The sequence below is a fragment of the Epinephelus moara genome, chromosome 9 (genome assembly GCF_006386435.1).
Source record: "Epinephelus moara isolate mb chromosome 9, YSFRI_EMoa_1.0, whole genome shotgun sequence".
Classification (NCBI taxonomy): domain Eukaryota; kingdom Metazoa; phylum Chordata; class Actinopteri; order Perciformes; family Serranidae; genus Epinephelus; species Epinephelus moara.
This window is the reverse complement of record NC_065514.1, coordinates 6,577,396-6,598,352: the sequence shown is the minus strand read 5'-3', so window position 1 is coordinate 6,598,352 and position 20,957 is coordinate 6,577,396. Positions and strand designations below refer to the sequence as shown.

Sequence of the window (20,957 nt, the reverse complement as noted above, 5' to 3'; positions counted from 1 at the left end):
AATCAAATCAGGTTGGGTTTCCATTACGCGTGCCAAACGTGCCAAACGGTGCCAATCCCCTTTGATCTGACATCAGATGTGACGGGACAGTCGATATAGAGATACATTTATGTGCTGATTGCAGATAGTTGCATTGAATAGTGTTTTTTGTGGGTATTTATTGCGTTGTTAATGTGCCTGATATTCTGGAAACCTGCCTGTGAGGTTTTGGTGACGTGTGCGCACTGTCCGCCAAGCTGGATCTGTCGACACCTCCCCCTGCTGCGCCGCCACACCCATCTCAGGGCACCTTGGTCTGCCAAACTACCAAATTGAGCGCGCCTCGGGCTGCGCCGCTCAAAACTAGCTCTGTGCGGGGTTCGCCACCCTGCACCACCCTGCACTGCGCCGAGAAACTAGAGCCCTCAGAGTTTGTTGAACCTCCCACCTGGAATACCCCTCAGGGGTCCGTTTCACAAAGCAGGTTTAGTGAAAACTCAGAGTCTGTTCACCCTGAAATGAGGGAAACTCTGAGTTTTCCGTTTCAAAAAGGGAGGTAACTCAAACCAGAGAAAGAGGGGTGACTCTAGCCTGTTTCAGAGAGAGAGGTAACGTAAGCTCTCGGTCAGTTACCGTAGTAACAGACTCTATGAACCTAACCTGGTCGGGACCAGATTTTTCTCAATGAACCTCAAGTTTCTCTCTGTCTCCGCCCTCTTTCAGAGCCACACACTCCATTTGATTTCCTCATTCATTCAGTGAGCAGGCGAGTTTTGGCGTACCCTAGTTCTGCCGTCTGTCATTTAAAAAAATCATTAAAACAATCAGAGTCAGTATATTAGAAGTCCATTAGGCACAGTAGGTGGCGACTTTTTTCACTAACATGGCATGACCTTTTGATAACGATCCCGTGGATGAAGGTGCAGCATTACTGCGCAGAGAATTAAATATTCGTCGGGGGATGGTTATCAGACCGCGTATAGATGTTCTAGCATTTCCAGACAATTATCTTTTTGAGCGTTACCGTTTCACGTCACAGTCCATCATCTACATACACAACCTAATCCATCCTTACATTTGCAACATTACCAATCGTAGTCATGCTCTCACATCCCAGCAGATACTGTGTGTTGCCCTGCGTTTCTTTGCAAATGGAAGTTTTTTGTACAATGTCGGAGATGCTGAGCACTTATAAGGCAACTGTATGCAGGGCGGTCAGAAAAGTGCGCCTCGCCCTGAAACAGCTTTTACCCATCTTTGTCGTTTTCCCTGGACATAAACCTGTCAGAGCCATCAAGGAGGAGTTCCACAGGGTTGCAGGTGAATGATGTAGAGATCTGTTAAATTAATTTTAAATTATATTCTGTTAATGACATTGTGCTGCAACCTCAGACTGAGATTAGTAATTTTAATTTCTTTTAGGATTTCCCAGTGTGATTGGCTGCATAGATGGCACACACATTCCCATCACAGCTCCCTCACATAATCATCCATTCACAGCATAAATGTGCAGGTACATGTAGACTGACTACTGACTACGACTAACATCTGTCATTCTCTGCACTGTCAGGATCATATGTGATGCTGCATACATCATTTCCAATGTGGAGGCCAAGTGGCCTGGGCCTGTTCATGACTCGAGGATATATCGCGAGTCTAACCTGAGCAACAGACTGCAACGTGGTAAGCAGCCTAAAGATGTGCACAATATAATTCACTTGTCTCCTCCTTTAATACACTCTAATGTATCCACTGTACATTACAGGAGAGTTTGATGGCCTTCTGCTGGGTGACAGGGGTTACCCATGCCAACTTAGGCTGCTGACCCTGAACCAGGCCCCCAACAGAACTTCAACCGGGCTCACTGCAGGACGAGAGCCCGGTTGGAGATGACCATAGGCCTACTGAAAGCCCGTTTCCAGTGCCTACGTCACCTCAGGGTGACCCCTGAGAAGGCCTGTGATATTATTGTGGCATGTGTTGTTATTCATAATATTGCCACTATTAGAGGAGAGCAACACCCTGCCCTACAAATTGAAGACCCTGATGATGACCCTATCCACCTGCCAACTATCCAGGACGGCAGAGCAGTCAGAGACACCATGTGCCATAATCACTTTAGAGTTTACGTCACCATCATCATCACCACCACAGCAGTCAAATAAAGACATAATACACATTTCATTTAGTCTTCTTTATGTCCTACAAATACAAAAGCTAGTTTAGTTAACGTTCCAATAGTTAACATAATTAGCATAATTCACCTGTGACCATGCACCCACCTCTAACTTGTGCTCCAGTATTTCAATTTCCAGATCTGCCCTCCTAATCTGGCGGTCCAAGTATAGCATGTCATTATCGGTTTTCTGTATTTTTTTCAGCAGGTGAATTTTGTAAACTTCTTTTACTGGTAACTGGGAATACATAAGGAGGACATTAAATTATACAGTTGCACATGAATTCCACAGAATGAATCTCTGGTGTTTACTGAACATCTATCTCACTGTGTCAATCTGTGCAGTGGAAGTTGAGGGACCCTCCTGCTGCTGCCCAGCCATGCTCTGTTAAAAAGGATGAGAATGTGTTAATACTTAAGTGTAGGCTAAATGTCACACTCTGTATTCCACCAGAATGGTAAGAAATGTGAATGGGAAGAGAACTGTCAGTAACACATCAAGATGTTACCTCTATAGGCCTTTCTGGATCCCCCTCTGTAAAGGCAGCAGACACAGTTTCCTCATCCTCTTCATCCTAGATGAGTGATATGTTTCAGTATACTTAAACTACCATTTGGCAAAATCTTAGGAGTATTGCCTGCTTACAGTTACAAGGTCTGTTGTGGCGTGAGGGGGCTCTGCCAGGCAGATAGCACCATCAGAATCTGTTGGGACAAAAGAAAAAAAGACATGAAAGGGAAATAAATATTTGTATGAATAGGCTCAAAAAAAGATATATAGGCCTAGGCATATTACATTTTATAAAGGCACTTGTGTCTTGGGGGATGGGCTCAGAGGATGAGCTCCCTCCTAAATTCTGACTTAGGGCCAGCTCCTCTGCCTCCGTTAGAGGTGGCGGTGCTGGGCCACCACACGTTTACGGGCATCTGCCTTCTTTCTGTTGGCTGAGTAGAAGTCTGTGTTAGTTTAAATAGGCTTAATTATTTAACAGAACATGATATAGATGAGAAGACATTTATGTGTGTGAAAACAGCATTATGTTGGGGATAAAACAACGGCACAGTCACACAGCCACTTAATATTTACTTTACAATGTAAAACGTGATCAAAATGAGGCACCCCCATGAGATTATGCCGAGGTCTTACCTGTTTGAACAATGTTTTTATATTTCATCCTAAGCTGCTGCCAAGTGCACTTCTCCCCCGCGGGATTGCACCTAAATGAAATAAATTAATAGGCTACCATTCAAGCAGTTTTTCCCTGTAATATTATTGTGATTGCAAAGGACTACATTTAAACTTACGCACTGACCCGAGCAGCAATGTTCTCCCACGCCGTCTCCCTCTCTTTTGCAGCTGCAGCGGTGTTGCACTTCTTTTTGAAAACGTGTGCAAACTCGCAGTATGAGCGCATTAAGATTTCTAATTCTAGTGGGGTGAAAAACGCAGCCCTCCTCTTCCCCGTTGCCATGGTGACTCGTCGAATCGGGGCTCCATTGATGCTGGCTTTTTATAGTTGTGGTGCACGCACTTAACTCCAGGTGAAACTACTCCGAGTTGATTAAACTGATTCAAATCAGCTGTTCTGGAACCGGAAACTCAGGGTTTCCTATCTCAGAGTAGATCAACTCAGAGTTCAGGATTAGACTCAGAGTTTGTTGAACCTGCTTTGTGAAACGGACCCCTGGAGATGTCAGAGTAGGGTTACTCTTGGAGAATTCGTACATTTTGAATTGAGCAACATTAGAGTCTACAGCACGGAGGAGACACCAGGTGAAAAGGGTAACATTTTTAACTGATAGATATCACCATGACACGCCCCCAGCTGATTACTCAAAATAAGACAACTAGTCTTATACTACAAGTTTTTCCAGAAATGTTACATTTAAATTGCAAATGATGCATTATCCAATTGAATATGCATTAATCTGCATATGTTTACAGAACTAAAATCTGATCATTGGATACAGCAACTTTCACTTTGTTGTCATATTAGAGTCAAAGGTTTTTACAAATGGGATTTCTGTTTTTAACACTCCATAAATGAGAAAATACAGTCAACAGCCATAAAAACATCTGTTTTCACCATGTTTTAGGAAAAGAATGTTACAGGATTTAGGCTATGACTGATATTTGATAAAAACCCTTTGTAAAAAACCTTTAAATTATCGCTAGGAATAAAACTACAAAGTTCAGTGTATGTAAGAGCTGCTGAATTGGAGATTTTTGGCCCAGAGTATGAGAAAAAAAATCTCATTTTGAAAAAAATGGCTTTTAAAGATATGTATTGTATAATTTTATACATTTTTAGACAACAAAGAAGACTCTCTATTTAAATATTTAACTAATCAATATCATCATGAAATTTTCCCAGTTGATTACCTACAGTTAGACAAATAGTTATAATATTAGTTTTCTAATATGTTTTCTGAAAGTTCATGTTTAAGGCACCACACTACCTTTCTTTTTTAATTGAACGCCACAAATAAAATTTAAAAAAAATTTAAAAAACGCTTGCTGTTCCTTTTTATTTTTGCTAGGCAACCACCCCATCACATCCTTACACTCGCCTTCCCGTGTAGTCAAACAACATTTTTTGGTTGTTGTTGTTTTTTTATTTCACAGTAATTAGTATCTAGTTAGTAAAATGTTGAGGCAGAGGGTACCTGCTGTAGCTCTGGTTGAGGGTGAGAGGCTGACAGCAAACAGTTTGTTGGGCACAGGGTAGTCTCGCCACCAGACAATCAGAGATCTCCGCCTTCTGATAGTCTGGGGACACTCCTTTCTAAAGTGTGTTTAACACACTGGAGAAAACGGCCGGCAACAAAGCAACGCCTCTTGCATTTTTTAAAAGGACACGCCCTCCCGGAAATGTGCTTTCCCCTTTTTCTTGTCCGCAAGGAAACAAACACACAGAGACCTTGAAAATGGATGCTGAGAGATTAAACTGGAAATGGAAGTGGAAATGAAGGACTTACAGCGACTTTGTTTAAAACTTTTAACGCAGGACAAAAAAGACGTGTTGGCTTGTTTACCTACCGGTTACGGTGAAGGTTTAGTGTATCAGGCCTGGCCCACAGACCGCTTTGGGTAGTCCATCTCCCTGTGTAACGCGTCCTCCTGTGATGTCTTCCAAAGCCAATGTATAGTCCGGCCGGACGGATGAGTCATGGCCTCGTAAAAGATTATGTTTGTTTCTTTAAGTTGGCGAGAATGTGTCGCCGCAAACGTGACAAACATCTAACTTTGACGGCGTTTTCTGCGAGCACGGCTGAGCCATTTTGTACCGCTACACGTGTTTCTAGTCAGACTATGTTTACAAGCACAAGAGTTCAGCGAGCCACCGAAGGACCGCCCTGCAGATTTACTATTGGTTCTGCAACGTAGGGAGTTTTTTTAAACTCTAAAATTGTATCCACCCATCTAAACACAAAATCGGGGAGAAAGACATCAGTCTTTAGTTAAGCAAAGCGTCTAAAGACTGACTTGTGAGTCTAGGCACAGGGAGATCTGTGTGGGTACATGAGACCCTAAAAAAGAGGGTGGATCATAGGGAGTACCACCAGTTGGTCCAGGAGCTTCTCCTCCATGATGGCTGTTTCCGGCACATTTTAGGATGACTCGGGGCAGTTTGACAACCTGGTGTCTGTCATCGGGCCGTATAGCTGGCTATCCGGCAACTGCTACCACCAGTTTCTCCTCCACTGTTTACCAGCTGTAAACTTGTTGATTACAACAGATAGCCCGCCTCTCAAATCATCCGACTGGACAATGGGAAAAAAGATGACGAAAAAAAAAAGATGACATGGGACGTTTTTCCGCTCTGAGTTGCAATTTTTTTCAACTTGAGGAGTTCAGATAGCTCCGGCAAAAATGTCAGGTGCCTCGAGAGCAGAAACATGAGGCACGTCTCAAATCATAAATCACAAATCATAAGCAAAAAGCTTCATTCTTATTTAAAGCAATTCCAAAAAGCTGCCTCCAGCTGCTAAAACGCTTTCTGTGTGACCAGGGCCTGAATATGCACTGCATATGCATTACTACTCAAATATGCACTTTCTGCATACATTTCCAGAACAGAAATCTGAACTTAAACAAACACCTACGTGTGTATTTTGGGCTTTTTCTTTCCACTGGTCTGAAAGAAGACATTGCAGAAGCCAAATAGCCCAAAATCTCAAAATTGACCAGTGCATTAACAAAAAAACAAACTGTTCTTACCCGGGGCGTCTCATCTATGAGTAATTTAATGTAATCATATGAACCATGTACAGAACAGAAAATGAACTGAAGCAATGGAATAAATGTGCAAACACTTGTGAAACCAACAATCCTCCAACCAAAAGACAAAAGCAAAAAACCTTCATTTACATCTCATGACTGTTATCAATTGAATCCTTGGAATACATTTCCTTGGCTCCATAACATCACATATGCATTAAGTGTTTACTAGTATAGAAGATAGATATTCCCAGTACACCTCATTATAGAATAGAATTCCTTGAGATCTCTTTGGATTAGTCTCTAGGTGATTTTCCTCCAGGGTTAGTGAGTAAACACTTCAATGTTCCTTTATAGATGTCTTAATTAAACACCAATTTGCCTTAAGGAACACGTTTTATGAAGATAAAATGAAACTACGGAAGTGATTTCACCAGAACAAGAAAAACAGTTTCAATAGCGTTGCTTTTTTCCTCTCCTATAGAGAAAAATAAAGCAGAGGTATTACTTAAATAATTAGCTACAGAGTGTTGAAACCACTCCAAATGGTTCTTGCTATGTCAACTCACCATTTTATTGTCTCCTACTTTCAATTTTTTATATATATTTTTGTTGTCTTTTCTATAATCTAAAGCCCAGTTCAGACCAAACATTCGCGACGAAACAATTTCAAACTTGCAACTACTTGCAATGCGCTATTCTGCAACGTTCTAAAACGTGCCGGTTCACACCAATGCAACTAGTTGAGATGGTGTATCATCTCTATGCAACAACTCTCTGTACTTCCGTTCTGATCTGCAGTGTTTCAGGCTTATTTTGTGGCTGAATATAATTTGTAGCCCCTTAAATATTAATGAGGATAGTGATAGTGAGATACTGGCTACAGCTGCATTTGTAGTAGTGATGAAACAGCGAAAAACAAACTAAACGAGCATCAGATTGCCTGTATTCATAACAAATATGTCACAGTAATATAAATAACTGGCACTAATTAATTAGTCAGTTAGAATGTATGAGTGTGAGGGGGCGTAAGCACATACAGCGAGCAGCAGCAGCGACCCACCCTCCAACCCAGGCACACTGTGAGGAAGGAAACGGAGGGCTGCAGCAAGCCAACACGCCATCTGCGGTCATTTTGACTAGACCAGCGGACTTCACTACAAGCCGACTGGCTGTTGAAACAGGTGACATGCTTTACGTTCTAAAACCAGCCGGTGATTTTACCAGCTGAGTTGCAGGTGACACCATCGGCCGGCTTGAGACGAGCTCAGACGGTCAGTTCACACAACAGCAAATTATCAATGCAACGTTCTGAAACGGTTTTGTCTTGTCGCTAATCATTGGTCTGAACTGCTTAAGGTAATATTAAAGTACAGTGTACAGTGAGGTAAGAGGTGACATTTTCCACGCAGGCAAACAGCCGCAAAAACCACCCAGACTTTCAGCTGATTGAAATGTGCTTTGCTACCTTTCGACCGAGCAGGTTTAAGTTAGTAAGGATGTAATAACCCTTTAAAAAGCATATGGGAAAGATTTAACATTACAAAAAATAGATGGTGTAGCCTAGAATTTTAATTAAGCTTTCCATGACATTTTACCAAACCTAACACACCTCCATATGGTTGTATATCAATGAAACCAGACACACGCGGGAAGACAAAAGTACAAGTACAAAAGTAGACAGGTATGGGTCTCTTTGTTTTGAGCCGACTTTCAGCAGGTTACAACTGCTCCTCTTTAGGTCTGCATCCTTTAACAGATACACACACGCACACACACACACACACACGCACCGTGCTAATCTATTTCTGATGGATTGTAATACCGAGGTCAGGTCGTGTCTGTGCCTTCTCATCAGCTTGTTAAATCTTTCTCTGAAACACATTCAGCATTTAAACACTTTATGATAATTAGGATTCCTGCTGAAAAAAGCCAATCTGCACTGACCTGCATTATTACAATTCTGAACTTGCTTAGCAGGAACCAGAGAGCACATGTCACACTCTTAATGTGTTCTTTTTAAATAACAGCAAATTAAAAGAACTTTGCCTGCAAAGCAGCAAAAATGTGTGACAAGATTTTGGGGGAAAACAATGTTCTTCAAGCAAAATAAAAAGCCAACAATCTATTAAAAAACACAATTAAGTGTCCTTGGCTGTCAAAAAAGGAAATGGAATATAACAATAAAAATTACTCTAACATATTTACTAGTTAATTCGAGCAGAAGGGAGCTGTGTCCACTGCATCTGGTCTAGATCTGCAGCTCTAGACTGCAAATTAGAAAGGAAAAAGACTTCGGACATCACAGATCATGTAGTAGGAAATATATATGTATATATGAATTAATGATACCAAAGTTTCTGTCCATACTGATTGGCAAAATAGCTCTATCTTTTCTAAAAAATAAAAAAAAATTAACCGTATGTAGTACTGCCGCGAGTCATGTCCACCCCCCATTCGAGCAAGTCCGGCTTCTCTGCTGCTAACGCTGCTGCCGGGATACAGCTGAGGAGGAGCCGGCTGCTAATGCTATGTACCAGGACACTGCTAATGCTGCTTGCCATGCTGCTAACGTTTGTTTCTCAAAAAAATCAGTCGGGTCGATGACCCACCTGCACATGGGCTACAATGTATGATCGAAAATTAATAACAGTTGAAAGTATTCGAAATGTCCATCCCCGTCTAGCTATGATGCTAGTTAGCCAACTTTGGCTAAAGCTTACCTGTCGAGGAGAAGAGTAGCCACTTCGACATCCGATTTCAAATTCTTCTCCGCTTTCAACCGTCTCCACCGTTCAAAAGCATCTCCTATATAGACCCTCGCTTTGCCTCGAGTTTTGTCTTGGCGTTTTTGGGAATCATAACGAGGTCGTTTGGGTTTAGTCGCACCGTCAGCCATTGTAGCTCAGTCGTAACTGTAACTGATGCTGAGACTCTACTGACTGCGTGACTGGTAGACGGCGGTGGGTGGCGCAACAGGCCAAAACACAAATTCAAAACATAAACATGATTTGCGGACCGTAATTTTTTTTTTTTTTAAATGCGAATATTCTGGCTGTACTATTGTTGTTGGTGAGATCAGTATGTTATATGAACATTATTCCTTAGTCTCTGTGACATATTAGGATGATTTTACAACTATTTGCTTTAGATTTCTTACATATAGCTCCTTTAATGTAAACTATGTAATTAGTTTAAGAGTACGTACGTAAAGTTTAAGTTATGTAGGTTAGATTTAAGAAAGAAAATGTGGTTGGCCATCGTATATAGGTTAGGTTTAGGCAAGTTAGGTTACAAAGGTAGGTTTAAGAGAGGAAACGTGGCTGGGTATCATCTAGTTATGTTGGTTAGGTTTAGACGAGTAAACTTAAGTAGATCAGGTTTAGGCAAGTAAAGTTACGTAAGTAAGGTTAGCCTTAGGCAAGTAGAGTTATGTAGGTTAGGTTTAGGCAAGTAAAGCTAAGTAAGTAAGGTTAGCCTTAGGCAAGTAGAGTTATGTAGGTTAGGTTCAGACAAGTAAATTTATGTAGGTTAGGTTTACACAAGTAAAATTGCATAGGCAAGGCTTAGGCAAATAAAGTGACATGGGTGAGGTTAAGTTCTGTCATGTAGATTAGGATAAGTTATTAAGTTATGTAGGTTAGGTTTAAAAGAGGAAACGTGGTTGGGAATCTTAGAGTTACAAAGGTTCAGTTTAGGCAAGTTAAATAACGTAGGTTAGGTTTAAGAGAGGAAACGTGGCTGGGTATTGTTGAGTTACATTGGTTAGGTTTAGACGAGTAAACTTACATAGGTCAGGTTTAGGCAAGTAAAGTTATGTAGGTTAGGTTAAGGCAGGTAAAGTTACATAAATTAGGTTAGGGTTAGGCAAGTAAAGTTACTTAGGTTAGGTTTAGACAAGTAAAGTTACGTAGGTTAGGTTTAGGCAAGTAAAGTTACTTAGGTTAGGTTTAGGCAAGTAAAGTTACTTAGGTTAGGTTAAGCCAAGTAAAGTTACGTAGGTTAGGGTTAGGCAAGTAAAGTTACGTAGGTTAGGTTAAGCCAAGTAAAGTTACGTAGGTTAGGTTTAGGCAAGTAAAGTTACTTAGGTTAGGTTAAGCCAAGTAAAGTTACTTAGGTTAGGTTTAGACAAGTAAAGTTACGTAGGTTAGGTTTAGTAAAAGACGCATGGTGATGATTTACCTTCACATAACTCAAAGTTCACTTGGTTTCACATGGCCCCAAATACCAGTCTCCCAAGGGAAAGTCCTGGGTTTGTTTGACCAATCCACTACCTCGCCCTGCTTTCCTATGGGAACTTTCACTCTTTAAACTACTTCCTTCTTAATCCCATTGGTGCAAAGGTCATGTGATCGCAGCCTTCCTAATTACCTTGGTAACACAAAAGTTACTGGCTCATGATTTCATGGGTTGTATCAGAACTGTGGTGCATTACTTTTCATAGGTATATGTACAAACAGTGTGTTTCTGTATGTTTTGAGGTGTATACAGTTCAGGACACCAATATGCTGTTGCAAATAGAACTTTTTTTGCCATGTGGGTTTGTTTGCAGACAGTGATGGTCGAATTATCCTTTTCAGCAGTACTGCACAAATCATACAGATATATACTGTTACTATGGCTGAAGAATGACGTCTGTTCACATGCTCTGATGAACTGATAAGTACTGACTGAGCGAGTGAGGCATTTTCTCCAGTCAGCTCTACTTAACTCAGCTGGGGTAAGACACGGTATTGGTTTGGCTTGATTTGACATTCTTCACTATTGATCAGTCGAGTAGGCAGAGAACAGCAGGATTTGAAAACACCAAGTTTGCACGCACCCACAGCTGACATTTAATTCCAGCAGCAGAAAGAGAAAACCACAAAGGAAAATAGATAACTGAGACATTAAAGAAGACATTCGGGCAAGCTTTTTTGCTGAATTCGGGTTAATATTCTTCCCCATTATAATGTAGGGTTATGCAAAACTTTGTAATAAACAGCATACATGCTTACTCTAAAAAAGCTACAGAAATATACATACATGTGCAGAACATATGAATATGTAATTGGTCATATTGCTTTCTGTTCCATTTCTGTGTAAATGCCCCAACACATTTCGTTTTCTTGGTCAATACAGCCCTCAGACTCAATGATAGGTAATACTGTACATGCTAAAACCATCAAATACATGCATTTACATACAAGTAAAAGCATACATCCCAATGCACCGCTTCTGGCCAAGTTGTTGTTGCATCCAGTCTTTGTCTTGGTTTCATCATTCTTGCCTTTGTGTCCCTAATGTTCTGTGAACCGCTGCAATGCAGGTCTAGAAAGCCATATATAAAAACATGACAAAAAGCTGCAGACTCCATGCCGTAGCTATGATTGAATCCTGGTGTATCAAGGCCCAGTGTGGCTTACTGATGAATGAATCTGCTGTATAAAGTGTCCTTGCTCAGTAGTCACAGCGGCGTGTTTAGTCTAGTAAAACTTGCAAAAAGCCGAGGCATCTCTTATTGCAATCATGTTTAGCTTTTATTGGAAATACAGGTAGTGTATTATTGCGGCTGGCTGCTAGTAGATGATTCATTTCCTCGACTGAATTATTGTAAAATTGATAGCTGAAAAAATGATGCATGTGGGTATTTGATAAATATAAACAGACTGTCGACACACCTGCACTGTGAAATCAGAGCTTCCTTTTAAGGCTTAGTAGTGACTATTTGAACAGGACCAGTAGCTGCATCACAGTAATAATCACTGGCATCATATTGGAAGCAAACAAAAGGCTCCAGGGTGAAAGTCCAGTTTGTTAGACCCATGCACCACCTCTCTCGCCAACCCTATAGGGACTTCCCAGCTCTATATATATTACGTCATCACCAGCAGCGTTTTAGGGCGCTTTCAGATCTAAAGTTCGCTTGCTTTGGTCCGAATCAGGGACTAAATTGCAACTTGGTTCATTCCAGTTTTTTGGTGGGCACCTGAGTGTGATGGCTGTGTTCACACCTGCCCAAACAACCACACTTAGGGGGCAAAGGAACTTCAGTTCGACTGAACCAAACCAAACAGGGCAGGTATGGAAGCATCCTTAAATTGACACCAGCAGCATATCATACCACCACAACAAGTGCCATCCAGCTGACTGGCGGTGTATCATAATACTGCAAAAGGCTCCATCCGGCTGCATTTCTACCAGACGCCATTCAGTGGCATATCATACCATCGCAAAACATGGCTTTTGGCATTGGTGTCCAACACTGAAATCACTGACAAAGCAGTGTTATTTAAGACTTCCGAATGAGAACAGGCTGTTAATAATGTTTCGTACCTGCGTACACTGCCATCATCATCTATGTGACATTTGTTATGTCGCTACAGTGTAGAAAAATGTGCCAATCACAAGGTCTCATGCTCATATAACGGAGATAACCTCAGCATTATGCCTACTATTGTCCATATTCTGAAGACAATGTCAAGAACAACCCTGTCACACCTTCTTTCTTTATCACCCATGGCTGTGCAGCTCAGAGAATGTGATCAGCATTTGGTGCTGCATAAGAAATGCCTTTAAAACTCTACTCGCCAACTGCTGCTGGAGTTAAATAGCAATCCACTTCAGTACCAAAGTACACATGAACTATACTCAAGACTCAAGGATAAAGGAACTGTGCCAAATTTGGTACATAGTGTTTACACTGATCAAACAAAGTGGACTTTGGAGTCAGGTGTACACAGATCCAGGCCTGGGTACCTGACATGAAAACCTATTAACATTCCTTCCCTGGGGGTTCAGAGTAACTTTAACCATTATCCTGAGACCCTGTGTCCTCATATGAGGACATCACATTCTGGATTTGTTGCACCTTATACATGATTCTACTTTACTTTGACCTGTTGTCCTTGTTCATGGACACTTTCTTTGGTGCCATCTAGTGGTATTAAGGGCACAATACTCTAATCCATGTAAAAACAAAATGGCAGCCATCTCTGCCGAGTCAGTCTGCAGCCAATCCTGACACAAAAGTGGACAAGGTCCAAAACCTGATCACATTTTACGGTATAAACTTGTTTATTTACAATTAATAATGTTTGTTGATTGATATAGTGACATATTTGACCAATTGTAGCAACAGTAGCAAGCTAAGACATTGTTGTTTATTCGGAAGTGCTAATTTGAAGACATCGGGACTTTATTATCGTCTTGTTTGAGGACATTGGGACTTAATTATCGTTGACAGTATTTAATTTTCATACTTATCGGGTCCTACTGATCCCAAATAGCTAGGAGAAATTAAAAATGCTTACCAACCAAAAGTTCGGGTCTCAGGAGGCTATAACAAGGCTTCTACATACTTAAGTGTAACCCTTATGCTGACCTAATCGTAATTGTAATTCGACCCCAAGACAAACCAAAAATATAGTAGTTTACCTTGCGGGGACCCAACTTTGTCTAAAGATGTGAGTCCCCACAATGTCATTATGTGAATAATGTGTCCCAATGAACACACACCTCAGCCGACACAAAAAGACACACAGTGATTGTCTCTCTGTCAGCACCTCTGGCCTTCACACTGACAACTTCATTCCACCTATAAATATGTCAGCTGCATGATGCCAATCACTGTCAACCGTGATGCGTGTGTGTGGTTATTAGTATGCCACTGAGTGTGAGTGGGTGAGCGTGTTCGTGTGTGCGATTGTTTGGCGGTAGACTTGTGTGAGCATGTATTTGCATAATGCTTTGAATAAAATTAGTGAGCATGTGTGTCTTTCCATGATGCTTTGAATACCGTAACATAATTGCATCTTTTAATTTGTTCGTGGTTATTGCTGGGACTCAAGTTAATTATTTGATCGCCAATTTGTGTTATGGGACAAACAATAAATGTCAGTTATAAGGAGAAACTGTTGTTAATGTGCAACTTAAGATGAGATGCTGGTTAGAAAGTAAGTTCCAGTTCAATCCCAGTTCACCTCAGTCCAGACTTATGTTCTCCTGGATCTACCTCAGTTCATAGAAATGTGTGTTAAAGCCCCAATATTGAGCCACAGCTGTCGGTAAGAGCAAGTTGTTTTTCTGAAAACACACTGCTTGCCCGTGTGTGTGTGTGTGTGTGTGTGTGTATACATGGATGGTTGGGAATGTTCATCCCCCTCACTCCAAGCATGATGGTGTTTTAACGATTCTGGCAGATGTTGTTGTTTTTGCTGAGAATGAGAATCGAGAATGAACTCACTTAAGTGCGAGATGGTGATTTGGTGGAATTACCTACCTTTCCCCTTCAAGGGCAAATTTTAATGGTGCTGTAAATCAGCAAAGGACTCATTTGTAAGAATTATGCTGCCATCTCTCTGCTGACGGGGAGAGAGCTGACAGGTTAGGCTATTAATTAAACCACTGTTAAGAGGTTTGTCGTGAGCAATCGGATTTATTCATTAAATGCTTTATCATCTTTTGTTGTTGTTGTTTTTCAAATTAGTTAAATCATTTAGTCACATGCTTTTAACATTCACTGCTGCGGAAAGCCTCTTTAGTTTTGCATCCTGACCTTGAAATTTTACAAGAACTACCCAAGAGGACAAACACACTACTCTGTAATACAAACATGCTAAACTCGCCTCCAGGAGAGACAAAAACTAAAAATGTATCACAACAGGCAGTGTGAGATGATGGAATGATAGATGATAAGACAGAAACAGACTGAAAGAAAAAGGCACAGATGATTGCGGAGGGATCTGGAGGGAAGTGGAGAGAAATTTACTTTAAATGCTGCCACTCTGAGACCTGACTCAATGAGCTCGGAGACACAGAAGGAGGACAGGATGGAGGGATAAAACAGGGCTGAAAGATTTTACTGGATGAATTGGCCTCCCGAGATAAACAGGAAATAGCAGACATGATTAGAGAAGTATGTTAAAGAAGGGTTTCCAAAATGTTTTTCATTTCACTTTATTGCTTTTCTTGTAATTTAATTTATACAATAAACATCCATATAGACATAAAAGTAGTGAGTATGAGGGCACTAACACAATGTTCCTGTTACTTGGATTTTCTGTCCAACACATTCTCACTCGTGCCTTATCACATATTGACGTCTGGTCATGGACTTTCCACGTACAGATACGACGTGAAAGGTACCCTGGGTGCGTTGGTTGCTGACGTTCTAGGACACCTGTCAAGTTTTTTTTCACAGGAAATTTACCATTTTCAGACAGTCTCTTTCAAAATAAATGCACTACATCAGCACAACAATGCAAATTTACTTTTTTTCCCCCCAACAACTAACACACATGGTCAGGTTTAGACAACATAAACACGTGGTTAGGTTTAGGAAAAAAGAAAAGGGTTTGGCTTTAGAATCTTGCAGGACGCGAACTCTCCCTAGTGAAAGTCGGTGTTTGTTTGACCCATCCACCACCAATTCTCGGACTTACACTACCTTAACTTACGTTCTAGTCCTGTTGCGTTTCCTCCTGATGGCGCCGAGCGCTGTTAAACTATAATGGTGACCAACCCCGTATCATGCAAGCTCTAAAGGATGGCCTTTTTCATCAGTGTCTGACGATAAAAGTCATTTCGACAACTTTGATGTGAGAACGAATTATTCTGTCATAATCTGTGAAGAAGCAAATTAAACCAGGTATACCACCAATGGCTAACTACCGGAGCTAACCACGGCTACCACTGCAGCCGAAGCTACAAACAACACTCCAAACTTACCTCAGTAGTTCTGACACAGCAACAAACACACATGCTATAATCAGCCTCAACCTACAAACTAACCCCAGAAACCTGCCTAACAAAACTTAAACCTACCTGTTTCTGGAGCTTGCCGGGCTTGGGGCGACTTGAAAGGCAGCAAAACAGCGACCAGTCCTGAACGCCTACACCTTAAACCTCCGCCCAGGATTCGTTGTCTAAACTGGGGCCTCACACCTGCCCGCACAGACCGCCAGCACTATTTAATTTTACTAACCTTTATTTCTTTTTTTTTTGAAAGATCCCGGACGAACCCCCAAATATGTTACAATTCCACCAGAGATCCAGGGGAAGGAGGGAGTAACACAGTGAAATGGAGGGAACTTTCAAAAAAGAAAAGGTAGGCAAAACAAATCGGGAGTTTAAGGAAGTTTAACCAAAACGAAAACCGTCAATGAAAATCGAGCTCCAAAAGGGAACCACATCGCCCGTAGCAGGGAAACACAAAATAAAGAAAAGATTAAACACAGCGAACAAATATCACCGCACTTAGCCAAACTTTTACCTATTACCCACGTCTAAGAGACATGCAACTGTCACAGTCTTCTGACCCACAGGCACCAGCACTACTCCTCCTTCATCCATTTATACTCTCGCTGATGAGGAATGATGAAGATCAGCTGCACGCAAAACAAAAGAAAGGGGAAAATACAAAACAAAGGGCAGGTCCAAAACACACAGGCACTTAATATGCTAACTGTAGGTGCAGCTTTTGAAGCTTGTCCTTCCATAAATCTCAAGAGGGAATATTATGAGATTTTCTACCTGGAACAGACGGGGATGGGGGAACCCACAGGGTTGAGCTACTGGCTGAATTCAAAAAGGTATATACTATAATACTCTATGTGTCCCAAGCAAGACAAGGCCCCCAAAAAGTGCTGAATTAATTTCCATTCCAATGTTAACCATTGGCGTTTGAAGTAAATTAAATTGGTTTTGGTAAATAAGAGGTTCAGGATATAACCATGGGCATAGGTAAATATTTGATAAGTGCAAAATGTTATACCCATGGCATTTTGTGTGATGTAAATTACACCAGTGCAGTAATGTGGAAACAAGAGGCTGCTCCTGCTTGGGCTGCTGGCTCAGCAGCTGAGCACTGCAGAACACAAGCCACTCTCACTTTTAGAGATTAGCAACAAGAAAATCTTGGGAAAAAAAACCTTTTGAGGGCTACATGTGGTGTAAATGTATAATTCTCACGCTAGTGTCATAATTTATGTAAATGCACAGAGGAAATACCAGTGACCTGAGCAATAACATTTTACTCAAGATCAATGACCATCATCGACTCTAGGTAGGTTGAAACTGAGGTGTTAGCTTTGTTTTGGGTTTACGGATTGGACTCCCACTGTCATTAACCTGCAGGCAGAACATCTGATCTATTGAGACAGAATTAGTTGCCTCCTCCTCCTGCTGCTGGATTACCTCCTCAAACAGCTGTGAATTCCCCAACTGTTAAGTCAGTTGTTTACTCCTTAAATACAATTCTCTGCTTAGATCTGATTCTTTCTTCTCCTGATGCATCTTCCCAAAGAACAAAGTGATCTCATACCTACTCGTCATACTGTGACGCTAGGGCAGAAGCCCACAGCGTTGGTATAATGACACTCTGGGATGGAAACAGGACTCTGACACAGGGGATCGCAGTTAGGGTCAAGGCTCATTTCTTCTCCCTTTACATATGAAAATAGAGACTGTTTCAAATGTTGTAAATGTCACTGCCTTCGTGCTTCCATCTGTCCTTTATGTTGGTATAGATACAGCCAAAAGACAAGCTGGAGGTAAAAGCAAATGAGGCGATGCTGGAGGAGGCTATAATATTGTACCTATAACTAAAGGCAGCTTTGAAGATGGCGGTGGTCTGTGCACCAGACATGTAGACAGATTATTATTTCTCCGTCATCTCTTACAGTCATATCTTACTTGAACTACACTACACTGCCCCCATGATCTCCGTTGGTACTGCTCCATTTTGTCCATATCCTGTGAGATTCTGTCAAGTTTATGTTTGTGTCCACTTCCTGTTTTATTTTGAAATGTGTTCTCATTGTGTTTAGTGTTTCTTTTACTTCCTGAGTTTGCCCACCTGTGTCTTGTTCCACTCACCTGTGTGTGGTTAGTAATCAGCCCTTGCGTATTTAAAGCCCAGTGCTTCCCCCATTCAGTTGCCAGGTTGTCATTGTCACCCTGGTGTGTTCATGCTCTCCAGCCTTTTTCTTGAGTTTGATACCCTGGTTTTTGACTCCGCTTGGATTTATGGACTTTGCTTTTTGTGTGATTTCCCTAAATGGACTTTTCTGCCTTCACTCACTGCCTTCACATCTTAGAAAAGATCTGGATTTGATAAACTGTTCTTGGTGTTTTGTGTTTTCCTCTGCAACTGAGTCCAAGTTTCGTACTAGATTGTTACATATCAGATATATGGACAAAATGGACACAGAATAAAGACAGAAGCCTCCAACCATCTTTGACCAAAAGGAGCCGTTAGGCAACAAAAGTACTTGGTTAGGGTCTGAAAAAAATCATGGTTGACGTAATTCTCATCAGTCAACTTCCTCTAACCCTAATCAAGTACTTTTGTTGACCAACCACTGACCCTTTTTGGCCACGAGTTGTCCCACATGACAAACAACAAAATATCTAAACGCTGACTACTAGTTTCACATGGGACAAAAACACTGGTCTCCTGGGTCAAAGTCCTGTGCTTGTTGGATCCACCCACCTAAAGCCAACTTTTTTGCTCTTTATACTACATCCATTACTCTGAATGTCTATCAGTGATGCGGATGAGTGTACATTGGAGTTTATTGAAAGCTCAGTGTGTCTCATGCAGATGGCAGAGTGCATTGTGTGACCAAATCTGATGTTGAGGGCCACTGCCCATGCTGCATTTTGTAACGCCCTGGGAGAGTGGCCATGCTGTTACAATGTACCTGTGCCTAAGCACCAACTTCCCCTGCTGACCTGCTTTTCTCACTGCTAAATGTCAGATTCAAACATTCTCTCCCCATAAAGTGGGAACAGACAGAAATAACCTTTCAATCGAAAGCTGTCCTTGCTTTAGTTCTGTCCCACAATCACAGAGATTCTTTTCATTGCTGACTTTGTACTCAACATTGCTTGATAATATTCTGTCAGCCACACTGCATCTTATATTCAAAGCTGTATTGAATCAAATGACTTTATGATACCTACTATAGCCAGTGCAGCTCCTCTGGGAGCTATGCTCTCTGCCACACTCAAACATATTCAAACAGGAAGCTGCCCAGTACGACGGCAATCTGTTGGTCATTTAGGAGCTTAGCCCAGCATCTCTACTAATTATCACACAAATTACATCCAGCATTCAGTGCCAAGGAAAGTGTCCCATAATGTATGGCCTATGACTGTAAGGGTGTGGAGGTTGGGGTGGTGGATGGGTGTGTTGCACATACCTGCATTTAATGGTCACCGTTTTATTTATGAAATGACAATCTTTCCCAGACCTTAAAGGGACCATTTACCCCCAAATCAAAAATAGCTTTTTTCCCCTCTACCTGTACCTATAGTGCTGTGTAGTTGATGTGTATACAGACCCTTTTAAGGGCTGACTTCACAATGACGTCATAGCTGGAGGGAAAACACAACTCTCCACCACAGGGCTGTAGGCTACATAGGAGTCAAAGGGCCCATCCCAATACCCCCCCTTGGCCCTACCCCTAGATTTGCACGTCCCACGAGGCGTAGGGGTGTCCCAATTCCTTTTTGTGTATAGGGGTAGGGGGCATAACGAGGGGTAGTGGGTATGAAACTAGCCCTTCGGAGCGAGGGATTTCAGATGCTGACTTGCCAGCGAGGGGTAGACGTCGCCATGGCTACCACCGAGTGAGAGACGGGGGGAAATGTTCATACATGTAGGTATAATTTCGCAAATAAACATGGAACTTTTGTAAAAACGTTTTCCAATAACTGTATTTGTGTAGAGAACAGTATAACAATTTTTTATTGCTATTCACAATGTCGACATTGGAGTTGACAGAAAGCTAGCCAGCTAGCTAACGTTACCATCATCAGGTTAGCCAGCTAGCTCGCACTATCTGGCATATGGCATCTGTCCTGTTCTGCAAAATTGTTGGATTTTTCACATTACGATAACATGCCAGCTAGTATAGGCTAACTATGCTGCCTCATAATGTTAGCTGGCTAGCTAGCTAGCTAGCAGAAGTCCCCTGTCGTTCATCAAACGAAGCATGATGAATAATGCAAACGCGATTGGTAGGATGAACTCAACTGGAGACTCCATTGTAGATGCCGGTTGGTAATGTAGATGGCTCGCAGCTTCCTGTTTTAAAATAGTTCATATGCGTGGACGTAACCGAAGCGGTGACATAGTGAGTGGTGTCCCAATTCCTAGGGAAAGATTTCAACCCCTACCCCTTGTTGCTTCATTTTGAGGTTCAAGGGGTAGTGGGCAAGGGCTAGGGGTAGGGCCAAGGGCTAAGGGGTAGTGGACAAGGGGAGGTATTGGGATTGGGCCTTAAAATGTCGTCTTGTTGTGTTATTGGGAACCAGAATAGAAGGGGTGATGGCTCAATGCTTAAATTTTATCACCGCCACTGCCCATCAACAACAACAAAGACAACCATGGTTAAATGCTATAAAATGAAAGATTAGAAAGAGGCCATCATCAAAAATGCTCACGTGTAGCTCACACTTCATATCAGGTTAGGGAAAAAGTATTTCCTGTTGTAGAATAACCTATTAAGAGTTTGTACCTTGATACACTGCATGATAAGGGTCCACCTCATCAGAAATTGAGGAGGTATTAAGAGGAATGTTTGATTTCTTTGT

General features: G+C 41.6%; 2 long non-coding RNA genes across 2 annotated transcripts in view; one reads left to right on the top strand and one right to left on the bottom strand.

Annotated features, from left to right (window-relative positions):
* The window catches only part of LOC126395214 (uncharacterized), a 903,426-nt gene that overhangs the window by 687,452 nt on the left and 195,017 nt on the right, over positions 1–20,957 (top strand). The window lies entirely within an intron of this gene.
* Positions 2,268–2,859, bottom strand: LOC126395215 (uncharacterized). Its single transcript, XR_007570421.1, has 3 exons — positions 2,802–2,859; positions 2,665–2,730; positions 2,268–2,540 (listed from the first exon to the last, which is right to left on the bottom strand). It is a non-coding gene; the product is annotated as an uncharacterized LOC126395215 (long non-coding RNA).